At 40.1% G+C, this 16,979-nt stretch overlaps 1 long non-coding RNA gene across 1 annotated transcript; it reads right to left on the bottom strand.

Annotated features, from left to right (window-relative positions):
• Positions 1–11,833: 11,833 nt before the first annotated feature.
• Positions 11,834–12,516, bottom strand: LOC134472182 (uncharacterized). Its single transcript, XR_010042057.1, has 2 exons — positions 12,421–12,516; positions 11,834–12,042 (listed from the first exon to the last, which is right to left on the bottom strand). It is a non-coding gene; the product is annotated as an uncharacterized LOC134472182 (long non-coding RNA).
• Between the last annotated feature and the right edge of the window lie 4,463 nt (positions 12,517–16,979).

The raw sequence follows: 16,979 nt of genomic DNA, 5'->3' as shown, positions 1-16,979 counted from the left end.
AAATGTCATTAATAAATATTTTTTAATAAAAGATCCTGAGTGCCCAGAAGATGAGAAGCCTCAGCCAAGTGCCAGCTCAGTGGTTCTCCACCAGGAAATTTTGCTCCCATTTTGACATTTCAGTTGTCATTACCAGCATCTAGTGGATGGTCTAGCAGCCAGGGATGCTACCAAACATCCTGCATTGCATAAGATTGCTTTCAAAACAAACAACTCTCCAGCTCCACATTGAGCACCCCAGGTGAGAAGCCCTGTCCTAGCTGAAGCTAGTTACAGGAGTTACCATAGCATCACCACATGGAGCCGATTGCCCAGACAGCCCAGTTAACTGACAGAACTGTAAGAAACAATAAATACTTGTGATTGGAGGTAGGGTTAGTGATGTTATTGCTTAGCTATCTGGGGAGGGAAGAGATAGGGAGTCCTGATTATCCCCAGGATATCCCCAGTGGATAATGTTATAGATACTCTTACCATGACCAGTTTTAGATTCACACCATGAGCCATTGAATTCTAGGTTGGAATGAAGCATACACAATTAACTCTTGTGAGCCTGCAGAAATTCTTCTTACACTATACTTGGCAACAGAGTCAATAACCCATGGTCATTTTCCATATTCTGTTCACAACCTAGTAGGAGTTCTTTACCTGTATATCACAGTGGTATTTCTATTGCATGTTTCTCTTTTGAAAGGTGAGACATTGGTTCTGCAGTCTTTCTGACCTGGACCACCTTTTCACCATTAAAATTATCAAGTTGGGTTTAGTTAGAGAATCACAGGATGAACTCTACTCCAATCTAATCCTATAAACACTCAAATTTGTAGTGTTGAGGTGAATGGTCTGGTTTGAGATAAAACGTTGCCTTCACTAACATTTCTCTGGGAAATGGAACGACTGAACAATATCAGAAAGCACAAGTTAAAAGTGGAAGTAAAAATTGTAAGAGTGCTATATTTATCACATTTTTAGCCTCAAACTAAAGTAGAAAAAAATGTTTCCTCCTTGATAGAAGTTCCTCCTTAGCTCACAAACTCAGAATGTTATTTATTTCCTAGAGCAACCACTTCTAGGGTTTCACAATGAACACAAGCTTTGGATTTTATCAAGAATTATTAGTTTTGTGATTAAGAGCCTATGCATGGAGACAGACTTCCAGGATTTCAGTCTTGGTTTACTAGCTCTGTGATCTTTAGGAAGATATTTGAGAAATAGGAATATGTATGGTATCTACTTCAGAGTGCAAGTGAATAATGGTTGCATAGCACCTAGCACATTGTATGCTCTCAACAAGTATTCCAGAAGCGTTTAAAATTTATATGCACAGTCAGTTTCTTTTTCTTTTCTTTTCTTGTGTGTCTATACAAGATGGGGGTCAAGGACTCCCGGGCATTGGCCCCAATGCTATAATCCCCAAGCCTTTTATTATTATTATTATTATTATTATTATTATTATTATTATGACCCTTTTAACATAAGGTCTTGTTAAATTGCCTAGGCTGACTTGAACTATCAATCTCCCAAAACATTGGGATTACAGGTATGCACCACCACACTGGACCCCAATTTCTCCTTTTAAGCTATAAACACTATTTAACTTTCTCTTTTTTAACTATAAACAATGCTGTAGGTTTTTGGAGATTTTTTTTCCAAAAGCAGTACTAGCTCTAGGTCAAAGAGAAATAGTTTTCAGCCTGGAACTTCAGTCTCATCTTGTTGTAGGCAAATGCTGGTACCTTAAAGGGAGAGTAGAAGCCAGGCACCTATGCAGGATGCTATGATTGCAGCAGAGGACTCTTTCGTATACAAAACTAGGAGCCAGGAAGGCGGACATCATGAGAAAGAAAGATTGCTTAAGTTTAAAATCAGTTTATTCACCTGTAAGAAGTTACTACAACTCACTAAATGAGAAATGCTGTAACAAAAACATATTTTTGGTAGGAGACGCTGGCAGTAACATTCCTGACTGATTTCATGGCAAAAGTGATAACAAGGAAACCAGCAAGCAATCTGGATCCTTGCTGCCTGAGGTCATAGAGTTTGGGGTTAGTGTTGACAGTGGAACCAAGAGGAAAAGATGAATAAGAGAGACATTTAGAAAGAAGAAATCACAGGCAAAATTAATGCTAAAAACTTCGATCTTAAAGACAGGCCATCCCACAGTCTTATTCTGTTTAGATTAATACCATAAATTTTAACACTCAGAAATAAATTACTAGCATTTTGTATCCACTGGTGAGGGTGAAAAGAGCCCAATTTGCTATGTCTGTTTATCTGCTTTTTAAAGAACAGATGGTACTGTTTCATAGTACAGTACTTCATTAAACTACCTGCATCAAGACTTGAAAGTTCTGCCAGGCATAGCAGCACACTGAAGGGCTGAGGAAAGAGGATCGCAAGTTCAAGCCCAACAGCAGCTTAGTGACTTAATGAGACCTACTTCAATACAAAAAGTAAATTTAAGGATGGAAATGTAGCCCAGTGAAAATGCCCTGAGTTTAGCCCCCACTGCTAAAAAAAAAAAGTTCTATATGAAATAGGGGACTTTTGTTATTAAAGAACATTGCATTAGTTAGATTTTGTTTTGTTTTTTGTCTTTTTGAGACAGTGTCTTGCTAAGCAGTTCAACTGGCTTTGAGCTCATTTTGTAGCCCAGGCTGGTCTCAAACTCACAACAATCCTCCTGCCTCAGCCTCCTGAGTGCTGGGATTACAGGCGTGAATTCTAATTCGCTCTAAACTTAATATGTCCCAATTTACTCTTATTATTAAATATAAAGTAATAATTTAAAAAATACAGTCTACCTATCTGGAGGGTGGGGTTAGTGAGTCCCCAAAGAATCAATGAGAGCTTAAGGTTACATCAGGTATAAAGTAGAGATAAAAATTCAAGATCTCAGAAGAATAGGTGTTCTTAGAATTAGTTCTGATTCTATGCTGAACAGCATTTTTTTTTAAAAAAAAAAGATACGATCAAGAGTTATGTATCTATCTAATAATAGAAAGACAAAGAGCAAAGCAGAAAAAAAGATGTTCTATATATAAAAGAATCCATACAATTGGTCTTAAAAAGGCTTAGAGTTTTATCCATTCAGTAGAAAGGCATAACAAAATTGGCTTTGAAGAGAAATGACAGTAGAATATAATACACTTCTGTGGTTGTTCTCATTGCTGAGACAAAATACCTGACACTCAAAGTTAAAGGAGAAAAGGGTTATGCAGCTCAGTCTGTAAAGGTTTCAGTGCATAATTGGCTGGCTCCAAAGCAGGGTGGGACAGAGCAGATGGGGAGCAGTTCATGACAGCAGAAGACACCAAAAACAACAGGCGACAGAGAGACTTGTCCCAACAAGTCTCTTTCCGTCCGTTATACTGTGTGCAGGTGTCCCACTTGAGAATGGGTATAGTACTCATAGCCTTAATCCCAGTATTGGACCATGAATTGGACCACAAACTCGAGATTCAGCCCTCTCTGAAAAGCCTATTCCTCATGACTGCATGAGGTTTTGGGGGGGACATCTAGACACAAACCGTAACAAGTTGGTTTTTTGAAAGTAGATTTTTCTTAAGGATTCAGTCAGTATGAAGGGGAAGCATTACTTTCCAGCTTCTTTATAGCACAACTACTATGGAAGCCCACCATAACAATGTGATGGGACTGACACCAGGCAACAGAGGATAATGTTAAGTTTCCATGGATGAAAATGCACAAAATGAGAATGGTGAACATAGATGAGAAATCTCAAATCTCAGTTGCCAACCTCCAAGCAGTCTTCAGAAACATTTGCATTGACTTCTCTTTCTGAGTGTTTGAGATTGTTTGTTGAGATTGCAAAAGGATATTTAAGAATCTTTACCCACAGTGCTTTAGATGCCAAAGTTGACATTTTGATGTGTCATAGAAACAAAAACTAAGTACTTAAAATTCATCCGCCATGCTACAGAGGGGGTGGATCTTTTAGCTGAAAATCTTTTGTTTGCTGAGTATATATAAAATAATCTTCAACACTTAAAGACAGTAGTAAGTCACAGGTTGAGGAGATGGGGTGATACAGCTCTGTAAGAGAATGGGAAGTCAGGCAGTGGTGGGGAAACCAGGAAGGCAAGGAAGCTGGAGATTGCTAGGAAGGGGAAAGTGGGAGAAAGAAGGTACACGGGAAGAAGAGATCTCTCTCATGCAGTGAAACATCTTGTTCCATAATCACCTTCTGCCCCCGTTGCCCTGTCCTTCACATTCTCAGGCATGCATGTAGAGAGAATTGCAAGTACAGTAACAACTCCTCAACACTGACTGAAAAGTGGATTTTCTTTGGATAATCAATAGTAATATTCAGCTTCATAACTTGACTGGAGCAAGAAGACAGGCTGTCCTGAGAGGGGAAGTGCATTCATTCAAGTTTTCCTAACTTTGGTCAGCCAATGAACGTAACCCAAAGGCTGCAGATTTCTTTGTCTCCACCTCACTCTTGTGTACTTTATTCATCACACGCCCAGGTTCTGTGGATTCTGTCTCCAAGGAGACCACCCCTAGCCTGTTCTGCTCCCACTGTCATTTCACCTGTGTGGCCTTCTCTGATTGCTTAGCATGGAATCTCTTCCACTTCTCATATTCTTCGCACTATTCTGTACTTAGTTGGGGGCATTTGAGCTTTTCCTCTTTGTTTATTTGAACTCATTATGTAGTCCAGACCAGCTTTGAACTTTCTATGTTACCAGGCTGCCCTCAAATTTGCCAGTGTCCTGCCGCATCCTCCCAAGTGCTGGGATTACAGGCACAGGCTGCCTGGCCTGGATCTGAGCTTACTTTAGCATTGTTTTGGAATGCATTGCACCCCTCCCTGAATATAGCAACACCTATCTAAAGGCTGCTTTTCTCTCAACTTTGTAGACTTGACAAGGCCTTAGACTCTTTGTGAAATTTTAAAAGCAAAGAATAAAAAAAGAAAAAAGGGACCTCTCCAGAAGGAAATTGCAAAGAATGGTAGGGGAGGGAAGGAAGTGAAAGAAATTCTGTAGTTTTTTTTTACAAAGGGAAGCCTTTTGTGTAAGTCTAATTTCATTTCCTTTCAAACCAAGCTTTTCCATACTCTTTATTCCAAAACCACATCCTGATTTTATTTGGAATGAGTACCTTAGTCGTTCTTATACCACAGAGCATTTATACATACTCAGATATCAATGTTAAGCCCCATATTTTTCTATCAAATACTTCTATTTTTTCTTTACAGACAACTTTTTAATTAAGATGTTATTAAAGTAGACCTAGCAGTTTGGAAACTGTTTAAAACAATTTTTCTTTCCTGTATAGGTTGCTTATCTTTCTTAAACACCTGAGATACTTCATGAAGACTTGTACGTTGTATGTCTGAAATGATTATTTTCTCATATCTGTGGCTCAGAAGAATCTAACAAGAATCTCTTCTGCTGCACTGGCTATAGTCTCAGATTATGATCTCCAGCCAGCAACAAGGACAACGGCCAGCTATTAATATCCCCAGGCCAGCTGTTATCCCAACATGTGCATCTCCAGGGCCTTGAGAAGGAGGATGAGGATTCCATTTTACCTGCCGCTTCTGTTTTGATAAGAAATAAATGTTACTATGAGCTTTAAATAGCTCCTGATGAGTTAAAAAGAAATAAATTGTGTTTTATACAAAATATTTTTCTTGTGCTGTCTTGAGTGTTTGGTCATTTTTTATGCCTAGATCTTGTAACCTGAACGACTACTTCTAAGGTAACAATATGCAATATATTAACTAATGTTAAAAAAATATTTTTCATCTAAGACGTAAATTGACTTTTGGCCATCCCCATGTTTGAAGTATACACAGAGCCCAGGACTTCCAGCTGACTGGTTGTTGGTGAAATGATATATATAATTTTACTCAGGTCTGCAATAGAAACCAATCTACCATGAAAGTACCTTGTAATTGGGTATGACTGACATAATAAATAGGTAAAACATGAAACACAAAATTCATTGGCTGCTAAGGGGAAAAGAAAAGCACAGAAACATTCGTAAAAGGAATCTAAAACTATAAAGTGGGTGATATTTTAGTTTTTAAAAGTACTGAATCACTGAAGGACTTGACAATCTAGCAAGATGGGCTCTAGTTTAAAACTGGCTATTCTCTTATTCTCTCACTTTTAAATTAGTGCCTTATTTATAAATACTTGATTAACCAAATGATCATCTAAAATCAGACATATGGCACCAATCAGAGGATTCAATATTACATTTATTTGATTCAAAGTTAAATAATCTTGTAATGGGAAGAGATCTTTGCAATCCAGTTTCCAATCAAGTTCTGGAGATCCTTCCGCAACCTCTCCAGCAGTTGATCATTTAGTCTTAGCTCAATACTAGACTTAGCCTGATCATTTAAACTTAGCTTGAAGTCCTTTCATGATCACAAACTAAGCTCTCTGCAAAGCAGTCTAATGTATTACAGGACTTTTTCTTCTTCAAAAGTTTCTTTTAATGTTGGTGTGAATTTTGCATGATTATCATTTCAACTCTTGGATCATGGGTTTGCGATCTCTAAAATGCTGTATTATAATTTAGGGAGAAGATTTTAGGTAGATAAAGTAATGGTTTAAAAATCCTACATTCAAAAAGTAAGGAATTAAGAGACATGAAATAAGAAACTGCTACAGTCAGATTTCCAATGTCTCCCAAAGACCAACGGACTAAAGTCTCGGTCCTCTGCTTGGCACGACTGGGCGGAGGTGGAATGTTTAAAAGGTCTGACCTAGTCACTGGGGCATGCACTTAAAAGGAATCTCAGGCCCTTCTTTTCCTCCCTTTCATTTCCTGGCCAGGAGGTGAACAGTTTTTTTCCAATTTCCTTGAAGAGCTCATACTTTGCTCAAAACGAGGGAGCCACCTATTCATTAACTGGAAACTCCAAAACTGCAAACTGAGATAAACCTTTCCTGGTTATTAACTGATTATTTCAGTAGTTCATTACAGTGACAGAAAGCTGATAAACTCAGATATTTTTATATCCAGAAATTCTTTTTGGATCTAACACAATATATATCTCATTATTTTAACTTACATTCAAGGAATTGTCAGACAGATAGATGATAGATGAGAGAGAGAGACAGGGAGAGAGAGAGAGAGAGAGAGAGAGAGAGAGAAACAAATAGGATTTAAGGACATATAGCACTTAAGTAATACACGTTATTTTCACTAAACAAACATCTCTTATTTAGTTTCCTATGTTGATCTAATGCCTGTATCTCCCCAGTCAAATGTCAAGCAGATTTTAAAGCTTTGCGGGTAGGAGACACAAGCAAAAAAAATTTCCCAAAACTTTTTCCTCTGAAAAATATAAGGTAGTGTACTTCCATTTCAGTCAAGAAAAAATTTGATATTGACATTGTTGCTTATATCACAGGTTTTAGAAAATGTCTGCATTGCTCTAGCCTGGGGTAGAACACTTACTTTGCAAGCAACACTCTGAAACTCTACCACTTCCCTTGCTTCTAAGATTAAAAGCAAGCAGCACCTGCCTTGTGATCATGGTTAAGATCTTATCTTTTCTTGTTTTTCTGCCTCTGACAGATGGTCCAGGGCCTTCATCTTACATGATACAAAAGTGCTTGATATTTGCTTCTCTCATGCCTCAGATTGAAGGAAGACCATCAGGAATACAAACACACACACACACACACACACACACACACACACGCACGCACGCACGCACACACACACACACACACACACACACCAGTAGTCTCCCTGAGACCTTCAAGTCTAGCAGACTCCTGCATTTCTAACTCTTCCTTTTTCATCTGTGATGGATAAACATATCTACTTTGAGATTTTTATAACCATAAATTCTTTTTTAAGGTTGGCTAAGGTTTTAACAATTTCATTTATTCTTTCAAACAACCAACTCTTCAATCCATTAATTCTTTGTATTGTTTTCTTAGTCTCAACTGAGTTAATTTATGCTCTGATCTTTATAATTTCCTCCCTTGTGTGGGCTTTAGGCTTGACTTCCTCTACTTTTTCTACTTCTAGAAGCCTGAGGTGCAGTGTCAGATTGTTTAATTTCTTCTTTAATTTCATCTGTAACCCATTGGTTGTTCAAAAGGGTGTTATTTAATTTCCGTGTGTTTATGGAGTTTTCGTAGTTTCTTTTGTCATTAAATTCCAGTTTTATTGCACTATGGTCAGATAATATGCATGGGGTAATTCAATTCCTTTGCATTTACTTAAACATGTTCTATGGGCTGGTGTATGGTCTATTTTAGAGAATGTCCCATGTGCAGATGAGAAGAATGTGTATTCTGATGTTGGGTGAAAAACTGTAAACGTCTGCTTCGCCCATTTGTTTGTAGGTTTGGTTCAGTTCTGTTATTGCTTTACTGATTTTTTGTCTAGTTAATCTATCGCCTTGTAACAATGGGGATTTGAGGTCCCCCATATAACCATAAATTCTTGAGAGAGATTTACTCATTTTAGGTAATTCTTTATTTTCTTTCTCTAAACAAAATTTTTATTTTATTTTATTTTATTTTATTTATTTTGCTTTTTTGAGACAGAGTGTTGCTATGCAGTTCAGGCTGCACTTGGGCTCACTTTGTAGCCCAGGCTGGTCTTGAACTTGCAAAGGATTCTCCTGCCTCAGCCTCCCAAGTGCTGGGATTACAGGATTTTTAAACAAAATTTTTAAATGACATACTTTAAATACAGATATAGTCTTTCTTGTGTTACTAATATGCTAAATTCCCTTTGGACAACATTGGAGTTTATGCTGAACGAGCACCAGGAAGCACTCTGGAAACACGCATTAATCCAAATGGCCAGGCTAAGCCAGTTTATGCTTCCAAACAGATATTTAAACATCATTAGAACTGATAAGATAAATAAGTACCTTTCAAATGCAAAATAGTTCTTTTCTTCTTTACCTTTTGAAGTCAATAAAAGGTTTTCACAATTTAACGATTTATTTAAAAATTGCACTAATTATATATCACATACTTCCCAAAATATTTATCCAATATAATCCTCAAAACAAGCCTGGAATCATTACTCTCTGCATTTTTACAAATGAGGAAGCTGGCTTAAAGAGAGAGAACTGAGATAACTACAATATCCCTGGAGCTCTTCAGAGCCCAGGAACCTCCTGCCTATCTCAGTTCCTCCAACCGGCTGTGGGACTCCTCCGGTCTGCTGTTTCAAATAATGCGTTTGGTTTTTTTAACTAATCATCTTCCAAACATCTTTACTTTAGTGAGTTTTGAATTTTCCAACCGGTTTCCAATCTGTCGGATAAGTCAAGACTTCTGTAGTTGATTTCCACAAATAAATGAGAGAAAAGGGCCCTTAAGATTTCTTTTGACTCTTGTAATGGTTAATTTTATGATAATAACTTGATTAAGCTAAGGGATAGTTAGATAGATGCTAAACATTGTTTCTGGTATATCTGAGAAGGTGTCTCTGGAAGAGATTAGCATTTGAATCAGTAACCTGAATAAAGAGAATCACTTTCACCAACTTAAGTAGCATTACTCAACTTGCTGGGGCCCAGACAGAATAAAAAAAGAAAGAAAGGAATACTCTGTAGTCTCCCCTTATCCACACAGCATATATTTCAAGGCCCTAGTGAGTCCTTAAAACTCCAATATTATATATATATGTAATATATATAAACCATGATAGTTTAATTTATAAATTAGGCACAGTAAGATTAAAAACTAATAATAAAATCAAACATTATAACAATATATTGTAATAAATCATGTAATTCCATCTCTCTCCCACCCTCTCTCATATCTTATTTTACTATACTACATTTTCACACCAAGATTGACCTGATCACTGACAAAATGGGAAGATTTTATTAAGATATGTGAAAATCCTGCTTTGTGTAAGGCAGAGATCCTCATCCTGTGACAATTTTGTTTTTGTTTGAATTGTGGAACACTCATATTGAGACCCTGGCATAGAGAACCTGGCAAAATTAAAAGTTCTTCAATTTTTTAGAAAGAAATTCCTAAGACTTGGGATGTAGCCCAGTAGAAGCACACCTCCCTAACATGCAGGAAGCCCTGGGTCTGATTCATAACACTGTAAAAAGAAAACCAACCTTTCTAAAATTCACCAGGGGATTCTGATGTGCAGCCAGGATTGAGAGCCACCGAACTGGGGTTTACTGGGCTGGGGGTAGTAAGGGCAATGGAAGATGATCAGGGCAGAGCTTAAAGGACTCTTTAATTTTATTATAATAGAAGAGACAAGATCAGGTCAAGAACTTAGAAATGTAAGACTGAATTATGTTCTGAGCTAGAACAGAGCTTTTATCTGAGAATAATTACAGAACATCAAGAAACTCTTGTTCCAAACTTTCTTTCCTCTAGGCAATTAATAAGTAGTAGTTAAATTTCATTGTAATTGAATTGAAATAATCTTAATGGGAAATCATTAAATGGTTCATGTTAAGTTTGTACTTATCACTGTATCCTCTTAATTCTGTGTCTGCTTCCAAAGATTTGGAAGTATTTGAAAAGGTTTTGGCCCAGGCTGGATACTGTAGCCGGTAAAGCCAGGAAGCTCCTATCTCCCCACCCTTAGGAATTGCCCCTGGCACCAAACTAAGACCAATGGGCTACCTGTGCATCCCTAATGCCCCCCTTAGGTTCCACCCCAAATCGAGGCTACTTATGTGCCTCACTCCACGTGTTCCACGGAGAGATCGCAGGCCCCGGGGTGGTGATGCCACGCCCCAGGGGGTCGGGGGTGTCTCTCCCCGGATTCCCAAAATAAAGGTTATTTATATACTTCTTATCTTTTCAGCTGCCTCCGGTCCTCCTCCTCCTTCCCCCCACAGTTCTATCAGATGGTTCCCTGACCGGGAACAGCAGGAGAGAGACTCCTGGGGCTGGTTCCCAGTTTTGAGTCCCCTGCTGTTCAGGACTGACAGGACTGCATCCTGCATTAATTCCTCACTTCTACACTCAGGAACTGTAAGCTTGGCTGCTGGTTCGCAAACAACACCCACCAGTTTCACACAGGTGAGCAACTCTGCGGAGACGGCCACCGGGCCAGGCTCAGGTGGATTTTCTCCCCACTTTGCGTGGGTTCGTGATGCTTTCACGACTTTTAGACAGCCCAAATCAAGGCCTTTCTGGGCAAGCCGGTGTCCACTCTGGACCGCCCACACTGAGAGGCCCTCATGTTTTTCCAGAGCTTTTTAAGTTCTCACAGGCAGACAGCCCAAACTAGGGGCTTTCTGGGCAAGCCTGTGTCTGTTCTTGGACCGCCCACACTGAGAGACCCTCACTTTAGAGCTTTTTAAGTTCTCACGGCAGAGCGGTTACTCGGCCCACACAAAGTCCACTCATAATATTGTGACGGCCAATTATTAAGAGTTTGGAGTGATACAGCCAACCCGTTGGTCTGGGGTGCAGTGTGACAACTCTAATCCTGACAGACCACGGTCCGGTGCCTTATCTAATTGTAGCTCCATGGGCTAGACTCCACACTAGATTTTATCTCGGGGACCACTTCCTGTCCCCCCCCAAACCATACCTATTTATGGCTTATCACACTGAGGACAAGCTTACAAAACTCTCTATCTTTGTTTTGGGAATGTGCCCCTTCCCGCCAGCCTCCCTGTCCCTTTGTCTCCTCCAGGATCCCTCCCCCTCCCTGCATTTAAAGAGATAACAGCATCTTCCCCTGCAGCCTTTTGGAGTTTTCTCAGTGCCTCCTTTCCTCCCGGCTTCCCTCCCCCACACTGCGCTGCCAGCATCCCTTTGTTTCCCGTGTGCGCCAACCCATCCCCCGCCGCCGAGATTAAAAATGAGACCAAACAATGTTAAGAGATTCACATACAACTGCTCTTCAAACAGCTTTTGGCTCTCGCACACTGCAGCCCCCAGCTCCTCACATCATGTTTCGACTCTCACACGGCCAGGTCCTGTGCCCTGGTCCACGCCACGGGTTCAGCTTTTGGCGCCGCGGCCTGGGCCGCGCACCCCGCCAGCAGCTCCTACAGGTGACGGTCCGGCTGCCAGCCACACGCCTCTGGGAGCAGAACAACACTTGGCTAAAAGCTGTGACGTGTCTCCCAGCCCCATCGCCGCTGCTGCCATGGCCACTACCGCAGCCACTACCACCAACCCTGCCCCCGCTGCCACCGCTGCCACCACCCTGCCATGCCCCCACCGCCCTTTGCACCGTACGCTGCCGGCTCCATCACCAACAACGGCCGGCCCCTGCACCACCAGCCCACCGCAGCAGCCACCATGAGCCCGCCCACCATTGCAGCCGGCACCGCCCCCCCTCCTGCCATCACAGCTAAATTGCGTGTTTCCCTGCGCTGTCCCAGCGCCATTGTCACCACCTTACATGTTTCAAGGTGTGATCTCAGCCTGTCCCTGCATGCTATGTCCCAGCACTCACCCCACCCACTCTGCGTGTTCCACCTACATGCTGCGTACCAGATAATCTCGGCCCCGCCCCCAAGCTCAAATATGCTCTTTCTGCAGGAAGGCTCTGTCTGTCTCAGAGTTCCAAACTGCCTCAGACTCTGCGCATTTCCTAGACAGGCTCCTCCCAAATACAAGCGCTTCTTTCAACACAGACGCATACAACATCTCGCAGCTCTGTTAAAACATTATATTTTTTTTACAATTCAGTTCCACTCAAGAGAGGCTATTTTTATACAATTTTCGAACCATTTATTCAAGTAGTGGCCACCTGGTATCAATTGTTTATCAATTAAAGCCTACACTAATCTCCTGTTTTAACCACTAAAATTAAGAGATATTTATCAATTCCTATTTGCTGTGGACCACCAGTAATGTTCTAAACTTATTGCCTCTACTATACTGTGCTGTCACCAATCTCCTGTTTAATAATTAAGGTTATAAATTCCTTTTTGCTGGAAACCACTAGCTCTGTTCCAAGACAAGAGTTTTGTTGAAAATTCTAATGTTGTCCACCACCAGTAATGTTCTCTGTTAAATTTATTGCTTCTATCATACTGTGTTGTCACCAATCTCCTGTTTAACAACTAAGGTTATAATAACTTGAGAGTATATACTAAGTTATAATAACTTGAAGATATATTTGTCTTGGTTAAGACTTGTAGGTATATAAAAAATTATGAAGCTCAAAAAGATATAATTTTTAAAAGCTTGAAAAGCTGATAACTTGAGAGTATATACTAAGTTAATACATTTATTCATAAGATTGGTAAAGACAACCTTTACTGCAAAATGTTTCCATTAAAGCCTTTTTAGACAGACTAAAACCTTTTTGTTAATTCCATGTGGCACCCTATAAAAAAGTGATATGCCATCCAGATAAAGCCTGCTCTCTGATATTAAGCTCCTACATACTTATTTAATTCTACAGATACCTTTTACTATAGTCCAGATCTCAAACAATAAGGCAAAACTTGACCTTCAAGCTCCACAGAGACCTTGATATGGTTTTTCATATTTTAACACTTATAACACTTGCAGTTCTGAGACAGACAATCTACACAAGGTGGAGCTACCTGCCCCCCCCCCACTGGACCATGCTCAAATGCAGCAGAAGACATCAGGCAAAAAATGTGCCTCATCCTGGCATTCTTTGAGACCCTACTCCAGGGCTGCTGGGCTGTCCTAGCCACCAGAGAGTGGGTGGGCCATCCTAACTTCTAGCCCTCACAAGACACTGCCAGATTCATCGCCAACAAAAATTGCTGCCAAAGACTAAGAGGGGCTAAGGGCCAACAACAACCCACTTTGTGGGTGTCCGTCTCAGAGTCCAAGTCACATTAAAACTCTCAAGGTAAGACATTCTCTATATTTGTGGACATAGAGGCCATATATAGGGAGTTCTTACGGAGTTTCCAGGCTACTATAATAAATCCTCAATCCCTGATGGGGTATTAAAGGTCAACCTATGACATTTACAAACAGGGCCTATTTTGTACAGGTCCCAGTCCTAAATCTTAAAATGCTTTTATTCCCTTTTATACGGGCTGACAGATACATTTTGTCTTCTCACTTTGTTTATACTTTTTCAGGATACATAAAGGCCTTTCCCACAACCAGGTAAACTGCTGACATACTTGCTAAAGTTCTGTTACACCAAATCATTCCAAGGACTAAGTTGCTAGACTGCCATTCTGGTTTCACATCACTCAGGCCCTAGATCTGACCGTCCTTTTCCTATTCATCTCTGCCTTACCAAGGCCTCACGGCCACGACTTACAGGTTGTCATGTTTTGTTATCCACTTTGGTTCCTAATTTCCTACAATCTATTAATGATCATTTTTACAGCAGGACTCTTTAACAGTATTGCCTACAGACTCCAACATCATGCAAACCAGAGACAAGCCTTACCTACCTACTTTTTAACTTTTATACTTTCAGATGGGGGAGTAAGCACCTCTCATAATTTCACTCCTCCTAACCCCACATTTAATTTTTCAGAATTCTGCCTTGCCGTGGAAATGTTCCTACCTCAACATCGTCCTGATAAAATGATATGTCTAAATCAAAGGCACATTTCCCTCTACCTCACCTGGGTTCTTAAATATGACAGTGCCATGTCTCCTCATAACATCTTGTCTCTTTGTTTTTTCAGTCTAACATACGTACATTCACCAGTGAAGTTGTCCTGGCTAAAACACCTGGCACCAGCTTCTACCTGGGCATCAACCATCATCCCATCAACTCCCCTAGACCCTAGTACAGCGCCCTCAGCCAGCAGGAAGTAGTTAAAGAGAAAAATCTTTGCCCCTTTTCATAATAATCATAAGACGGGATCTGAAAGGGTTTTGGCCCAGACCAGATACTGTAGCTGGTAAAGCCAGGAAGCTCCTATCTCCCCCACCCTTAGGAATTGCCCCTGGAGCCAAACAAAGACCAATGGGCTACCTGTGCATCCCTAATGCCCCCCTTAGGTTCACCCCAAGCCGAGGCTACGTATGTGCCTCACTCCACGTGTTCCACGGAGAGATCACTGGCCCCAGGGTGGAGATGCCAGGCCCCAAGGGGTCGGGGGTGTCTCTCCCCACATTCCCAAAATAAAGGTTATTTATATTTTACACCTCTTATCTCTTCAGCCGCCGCCAGTCCTCCTCCCCCCACAGTTCTATCAGTATTGTGACCCAGGGATTCTTCTGTTCATTTTTTCTTCATGCCATATATTATCACTGAAGAATCCCATTGAATGGAAATATATACCGTTAGCAACATTCACTGCTTATTCTTAGCAAACCAAGCATTGACCTGACCACACTCATTAAAAAATAACTTTTAGAGCTCATAAAATTTCTCAATAACCACAAACACAGAGGATCGCTCCTATGAATTACACAGTGATGGTTTCATAAGCAGAAGGGGAAAATAATTATATTTTAATAAAATATTACCACTAAATTTCAGTACCTAATGCTGCCTTCAAAGTTATGCCAAATTTCTTTCTAATAATTATAAAAGATTTCTTCTTGCTTTAAATATTACCTTTTCCTATGCATAGTGGGGTTTTTTTTTGTTTGCTTGTTTGTTTTATACATATATGTAATATTTTGTTTCTTTTTAATAGCTCTAATCTCTTTGGCAGCAATACCTCTTTTGGCATCAACTTTATATATAGTTTATCCTCAAATAAAATTTAAATCTTTATATTTTTATGCTCTGCTTATCGCCCCAAATTCTTTCTAGAAATTTGGCTGAAAGAATCCAGCAATCCTCATAACCACTACCTGAACACTGGGATGCTTTGAATTTTCCTCTAGCAAATTTATTAGTACACTGCTCTTAATTTCAGTGTTCTGAAAAGTCTCAGAACATGGACAAAATGTGAATAACTTTTTGTCAGAGTGTAACACACATGGCCTCTAACACAATTGCTAATGAAGTGCTTTTCCCCAAACTGAAACCATCTGAATCTGTTCTTTTCTGTTTGCATTCCTATCAGCATTATGGTCTCTGAGCTCCGCCCACAATAACCCTCCCAGCTCTGCTTACAAGTCACATTTTAGTAAGACTTGCTTGCAAATCATACATGAGCTTTGAGACTTCAACTCTTGAAGATCAGTCATTGTAATCCCAGCATCAAATGAAAGCACTAAAATTTTATCAACTATCACCATCCACATTAGTGAGACTAGGCAGAAGGAAACAGCACTCTTATCATCTTTAAGTGGAAACATCTCATACAAATGCTGGGTTTATTAGTAGAATCTGTGGGAATACTGTTGTACCCAATACTGAAAAAGGCACCACTTATATTGGTACCACCATCCCTCCATCATAAATTCTTTCATTCATGCACTTACCTACTTAGCAAACACCAACATTCGGCTATCTGCCAGACACTGAACAGAACACACTATATTCTCTGCCTTCATTGTTTAGTGCAGAAAGATTAGCAGTAAACAGGTAAACAAATTAAAAATTATAATTTGAATTTAAAAATAAATGTTATGAAGGGAATAAACAGTGGGTTATGGAGAGATAAATGAGAAAGATTCAGCCCTGCACAGCCAAAAGAAAAGCCTTGCTCACAGAGAAAAGGCAGCTCTAAGTGAGTCTGAGGATTAAATAGGTCACAATCAGATCTATTTTATGCATCTTGCATTCTGTCTGTGCTCAGTAGTACCAGAAGTCAAGGCTAGCCAAGAACAAAGCACACTGAGCCTGTGCCTAACTCGTTTCCTTGTGAAAACTCCTCTACTGTGGATTCAGCTTTGCATCGTACATAAGCATCCATCCTGCTGCAGGGGTCTCAGTGTCTGTGGGCTTTTGGAAGAATTCACATTGGTAGCAAAATCTGGGTTTTTAATAAAGTCTATTTTTTCTTTTGTATTGATATGCATGGAGATTATTTTTGATTCTTGATTGCCCATAGAGCACAAACCTACCAACAGTATAAAAATCACCCCCCATCCCCACTGAGGCCTATGAGCCCTCTGATTCATTGACCTTTGGGGGAGGATGAAGATAAAGAACGCAAC

Source organism: Cavia porcellus, unplaced genomic scaffold, assembly GCF_034190915.1.
Source record: "Cavia porcellus strain 051 isolate PalLab524CR breed Dunkin Hartley unplaced genomic scaffold, mCavPor4.1 scaffold_22, whole genome shotgun sequence".
Taxonomy (NCBI): Eukaryota; Metazoa; Chordata; class Mammalia; order Rodentia; family Caviidae; genus Cavia; species Cavia porcellus.
Note: the sequence above shows the minus strand (reverse complement) of the source record. Positions and strands in the feature narration are given on the sequence as shown.